Raw genomic sequence first — 6,816 nt, 5'->3', positions numbered from 1 at the left:
ACAAACTCAAACAAAGAATGATGAGAAGAAAGCTCCAATGAAACTGGAGATACGTAGACTTGCAGCATCACATGGGCCATAGAAACGACTCAACATGAACGATCTTCCTTTGTGCTCGGACACCAATCCTTGAACGTATGCCGAGCACATGCCAATGACAACCGGGAAGATCGTGATATCAGAAAAGGTGGGAGCAATTCCCCTGGAAAACGTGGAATTTTGGCCAAACAAAGATTCTTATCTGGACTGCTATGTCCGCCTTAGGAAGGAGCCAGCCTCAAAGGAGGAGACGGAGCCGAAGGAGGTCATATTTCTTGACCATAGTAAAGCACAAGCTTTACTAGCGGGCTCCATGAAAGAGAGGGGCTTCACTAACTCAAAGGTGCCAGCCTTGAGTAAGAAGCTTCCCTCCTTTGTGGCCTCTCCAACCAGAGCCTTTCCATTCATGGAAAAGGGATATAAGGCAGCCTCAAAGGCGGTGGAGGCAGTGAAACCATGCCCCTCCTTGCAAGAGTGCAAGCCGTTATGTCTGACCTTACCCTTGGACCAAGAAGACTGGAAGGATGTCCACCTTACCTTCTCAGTCGGGATGCAGGAAGCTGATATTGCTGAACGTCAGTTTGGTAAGGAAGGATCTCTATAGCTTTATTAAAGATAGGAAAACCTGTAGAGAGTTCGTGTTTGCCTCGGCTGCGGTGAGGCACGAACTGAGGAGACTGATATCCTCTTGTATCTGGGGTAAAGACTTCTTTCCTAATGAAGTGGTAAAAGAGGTAGTAGACAAGACCGCCACAGAGAATAGGAACCTTCTTAAAATGTGGGGCTTAGATTTTGAGACAAATTCTTCTCCAGATGAGGGTCCCCAACCCAAGAAGAAGACAAAATGGCCTAGGCCATCCTCTCGGCCGGCTAAACCCTACCGACAGCAACAACAACAACTTCCTGTGACTGCGGTGCCTCAGATAGTGGCACAACCTCCAACCACGTACCAGCTGGTACCTCAACAATTGGAGAAACAGTTGCCAGTTTTTAACCCAGCCTTCGAAAGGCAGACTTCTTCCTTTCGGGCAAAAGCTAGAGAAACAGCCAGATGTTCTTCTAGACGCCCTTCAAGAGGAAGGGGATCCAGGGGTGGACGCAGTCAAGGAGGCAAGGCCTCAGGTCCCCAACAGCAAAAGTGAGATATTTCCAGTGGGAGGGAGACTACAGCTATTTAAGGATCGCTGGATTTTCGATCACTGGGCCCACAGCCTAATAAAGAATGGACTAAATTGGAGCTGGAGCAGTCCTCCACCTCAATTTCCTCAATTCTTCGAACACTCAACCCCCGTTCTGGAAGAATATGTCCGAGAGCTCTTAGACAAAAGAGTAATCTGGAAAGTTAAGTCCATAAAATTCCAAGGAAGGCGGTTCTGTGCTCCAAAGAAGGACTCAGAAAAACTCAGAGTCATTTTAGACTTGTCGCCTCTCAACAAGTTCATAGTGAACTACAAGTTCAGAATGCTCACACTTCAACACATAAGGACCCTACTGCCCAAAATGGCATATGCTGTTTCTATAGACTTGTCTGACGCTTATTGGCACGTTCCAATTAATCGTCACTTCTCCTCCTACCTACGCTTTAAGTTACATTGATAACTTTACGCCTTCAGAGCCATGCCTTTCGGGCTAAACATAGCCCCAAGGATTTCAATGAAGCTCGCGAACGCAGCCGTCCATCAATTACGCCTAAAGGGGGTCCAAGTAGTAGCCTACTTGGACGACTGGCTGGTGTGGGCAGCATCCAAGACAGAACGCATGCAAGCTTCTAAGATAGTGATCCAGTTCCTGGGACATCTGGGATTCAAGATAAACATCAAAAAGTCTCGACCTTCTCCAGCTCAAAAATTTCAGTGGTTGGGAATCCACTGGAATTTGGAGTCCCATCGATTTTCCATTCCTGGGAAGAAGAGGAAAGAAATAGCAGGATTTGTCAAGAGACTATTGAAATCCAACCGAATATCAAGACACAAACAGGAGAGAGTGCTGGGCCCTCTACAGTTTGCTTCGATAACAGACCCAGTGCTAAGAGCACAGCTAAAGGATGCAACAGGAGTCTGGAGAAAATACACATCAAACGCGCGAAAGATCTAATAAGACCTCTACCGACTCGACTGCGAACGCTTTTCAAGCCGTGGTCCAATGCCAAGCAGTTGAAGAGATCAATACTTCTTCAACCTCCTCCACCGTCAGAAACTATCCACACAGATGCCTCAAAGGAAGGCTGGGGAGGTCACTCACATCAGAAGAGAGACGAAGGAGCTTGGTCCAATCTTTTCATGTCATTTCACATCAACTTTCTAGAAGTCATGGCAGTTCTTCTGACAATAAAGAAAGTATCTCCTCGCCACTCGACCCACATAAGACTGGTTCTAGACAGTGAGGTGGTAGTGAGATGCCTGAATCGACAAGGGTCGAGGTCACCTCAAATCAACCAAGTGATGTTGGCCATATTCCGTTTGGTGGAATGGAGGAAATGGCAACTGTCAAGCAGTTCACATTCAAGGGTTCCGCAATGTGACAGCAGACGCTCTATCCAGGTTTACACCTATAGAGTCAGAATGGTCCCTTGACGCAGGATCGTTCTCTTTCATCTCGAGCCAAGTCCCGGAGCTGCATATAGACCTCTTTGTGACGAAAGACAACAAGAAAATAGATTGTTACGTGTCCCCATAGAGGATCCGCTAGCGGAGGCAGTGGACGCTATTTCCTTAGACTGGAACAGATGGTCCAATATTTATCTGTTCCTTTGCACAGCCTCCTTTTAAAGGTTCTCGATAAGCTGAGATCCTTCAAAGGGAAAGCAGCAATAGTGGCCCACATCTGGCCAAATAGCGTTTGGTTCCCTCTGGCATTGGAAGTACGACTAAAATTTGTACCGCTATCGGATCCATCCCTGTCTCAGTGAGTACAGAAGTTGACTGTCTTTGCTCCATCACAGAAAACAGGGAACCTACATCTCATGATTTTCTCTCTTTAGCAATGAGAAAAAGATTCGGTGTTAAAAGTCAGTTTAGACTTTTGGAGGAAGCAAGAAGACATTATGAGGCTTCAGGGAAGAAATAGCTATCCTTTGTCAAGGCAAAGAAACCAAAATAAATCCCGACAGATTCCTATTAATCATTCTTCATTCACCTTGATGAGCAAGGTTTAGCAGCCAACACAATTCTATTGTTCAAGCCTGCCTTGACAAGTCAGATACCATATGCCTTACAGGTCGACCTTTCTAACGACGTTCTTAAGGAACTACAAAGGCCCATGCTAGGCTTAGCCCTTCAGCACCTCCAAAGACCTTTTGCATGGTCATTAGATATGATTCTTCATTGTGTATAAATAATGAACAATGAGGAATGCGCTTAAAAGCTTTTGAATTTAAAGTCATATTTCTGTTTGTACTCGCTTTGGGAGCCAGAGTTAGTGAAATAGTGGCTCTCTCTAGAGAGGAAGGCCACGTCTAGTTCTTGGAGGGAGAACTGAATCTATGTCCAGACCCAACGTTTCTTACCAGGAACAAGCTACCCACCAACAGGTGGGTCCCTAGAGAATCTGCCCTATGAAGGAAGATGCATCTTTATGTCCAGTGGGGTGGCTAAAGGTCTATCTTCATAGAACTTCAGACTTTATGGGAGAACAGCTGTTCAGAAGTGAAAGCCCTGGGTTCAAAGTTATCTATAACTAAGGGCGAAAATCACCCGTGTTATTCATAGAACGGATCCAGACAGTACACCTGTTAGTCATGATCCGAAGAAAGTTGCCTCCTCCATAAAATTTCTTTAATTATATGGACTTTGAACATCTTTGTTTGTACACCGGCTGGTAGTCATCCAAGGTGTTCTTCATGCACTATGCGAAGCAAGTGGAGCAACTTAAGAGGTCTGTGGTAGCAGCAGGTACAATTATTTAACCTTTTGTTTTAAATCTGCGAGGAACAGTGTAATGTTACTACACTCTATACAATAAGCCACGTAAGTGTCCTTACGAATTGTTCCATTGACGTCGGTGAACTATAGCATAATACGGACACTTATGCCAAGCGTTTTTTACGTTAGTGTAAATAAACAGTATACAGACTATATCAATATTATTGATAATTCAATTGAAGAGGCCAATCTGTTTCCTAGTAGACGAAACAATATTTTCTGTTGACCGTTTTTCTTTATGTTTTAACGCATATCATCCACATTTTATAAATTTTATAAATGTTGATCTGATATGTACGTTTATTGAATATTAATAAACTTGTTCATAGTGAACCCTGCGTCTTATTCGCCCACACTCATTTTATTAGATATGTACTGAGCATTAAGGTTAGAATATGGATATTTTTATCATGGTATGTCTTTTAAGACTGTCCCCTGATTCAAGCAAAAGTCCACTCACTTTAACCCTTCCTTAGAAGGGTTGACGTGGTACCCTAACGGGATAGTGACAAAGATGCAAAATTTGTTTCTATGTGGATACAACCATTATCCAATAGTTAATATGAGTAGTCACATTGGGGAAGGTGTCACAAATTCATACTGACATTGGTGACTCTTATACATACTTTGCTTTATAATGTATAGGGTGAGACCACTTTACAAGCTTGTCATTTTGTCATCCATAGTTATTATGTACTCCTCGAGACTTTTTCCAGAGGGTAGTATGACTCTTCCCCGTAGGGGGCAGGAAGCACTAACATAGTTCATGCTTAGATGAAATGATGTATGATGGTAACATCATAGGTCTCTAGGTCTAGACAGATCAGGTAAATACTTTCTTGAGAGTACGGCACCGATTGAGATCCACAGATACAGTAATGCTCTGGTAAACTTCCATCAGGACGACATGACCTGAGCCCTAAAAACGGATTTTGAGCAAAGCGAAAAATCTATTTTTGGGTGAGGTAGCCATGTCGTCCTGATGGACCCGCCCTTCCTTTTATTGTGAAAGGGCTTATTGACCCCTCCCTATAATACAATATCTGTAGCACCTCTTATGTCGCTACAAGGAATAAAGAGGGCACTACCGCCTTCATCAGATACACACTGGAAACAGAATAGGAGAGATGCCTTAAAAGCGGCTCTCTTTTCATTCTCGTTTCAGATTCTTGTCACTATAACCCCTTGAAACGTTAATACTGTTCAGGGTGAAGATAGCTATGTAGCGTGTCAAGAATACGTCCTCTGATATTATGTGATATCCCTGTGAGATTATTTAGGGATATTCGCTCCAGGAGTTAGAATTCTGGATACATTAAGGTAAAATTCTCTGGGAATATCACTGTAGTCAAATATACCCTAGGAAGCTACTATTATGTATTATTGTAATAATATACTATATTATTTCAAGTGTTACAGGTATTGCGCAACATTGCATCATATTGCATGAATAAAACATGTTATGCTTTGTACAAAAGTGTAATGATTTGTTTTGGTATTAGGGTTCAAACATTTGTTGATTACCTCAAAGATAGGATATAATTCTTTATAGTTTTGTACTGGAGTAGGATTTAAGTCTTTCAGAGCGATGTTCTTTTGTTTGGAAATGTTTTGGTTTTGTCAGATTGCGTATGACGCTCCACATACACTTAGGAGTCAGCTGTCATAAAGCAATGTAGCCACATATATCACTAAACTTGTATTTTAAGAATACCAACGTATCATTAAATCCCACCAAGAAAAATTGACGGCCAAAGATGGATTCAGCTGAGAAATAATTACTAACTATTCTTCATCTATGTTCCAGGTAATTATTATGGTTAATAGAAACTTCCTATGAAGTCATACTTAAAAATTGTCATACTTAAAAGCTACCTTTTAGGAACTTCCATCATGATGACATGGCTACCTCGCCCAAAAATAGATTTTACATATATATATATATATATATATATATATATATATATATATATATATATATATATATATATATATATATATATATATATATATATATATACGGTATACATTATATATAATGTATATATATATATATATATATATATATATACATATATATATATATATATATATATATATATATATATATATATATATATATATATATATATATATATATAATGTATATATACATACATACATACATATATATATATATATATATATATATATATATATATATATATATATATATATATATATATATATATATATATATATATTTATATATATATATATATATATATATATATATATATATATATATATATATATATATATATATATATATATATATATATATATATATATATATATATATATATATATATATATATATATATATGTCTTGTGTAACACTTGTTCGATCAGTTTCTTGAACAGTTGAACAACTATATGAAAATATTCTGTCTATTAACGAAAATACAAAAGAGGAAAAGGGAATCAGGATTCTTAGTCGACCCTATGCTTTCTCCTGGTACCTTCAATTTATATATATATATATATATATATATATATATATATATATATATATATATATATATATATATATATATATATATATATATGTATGTATGTATATATATATATATATTGTATATATATATATATATATATATATATATATATATATATATATATATATTAATATATATATATACATATATATATATATATATATATATATATATATATATATATATATATATATATATATATATGTATATATATATATATATATATATATATATATATATATATATATATATATATATATATATATATATATATATATATATATATATATATAAATATATGTTTATATATATATATATAT

Source organism: Palaemon carinicauda, chromosome 13, assembly GCF_036898095.1.
Source record: "Palaemon carinicauda isolate YSFRI2023 chromosome 13, ASM3689809v2, whole genome shotgun sequence".
Lineage (NCBI taxonomy): Eukaryota > Metazoa > Arthropoda > Malacostraca > Decapoda > Palaemonidae > Palaemon > Palaemon carinicauda.
This window is presented reverse-complemented; position numbering follows the sequence as displayed.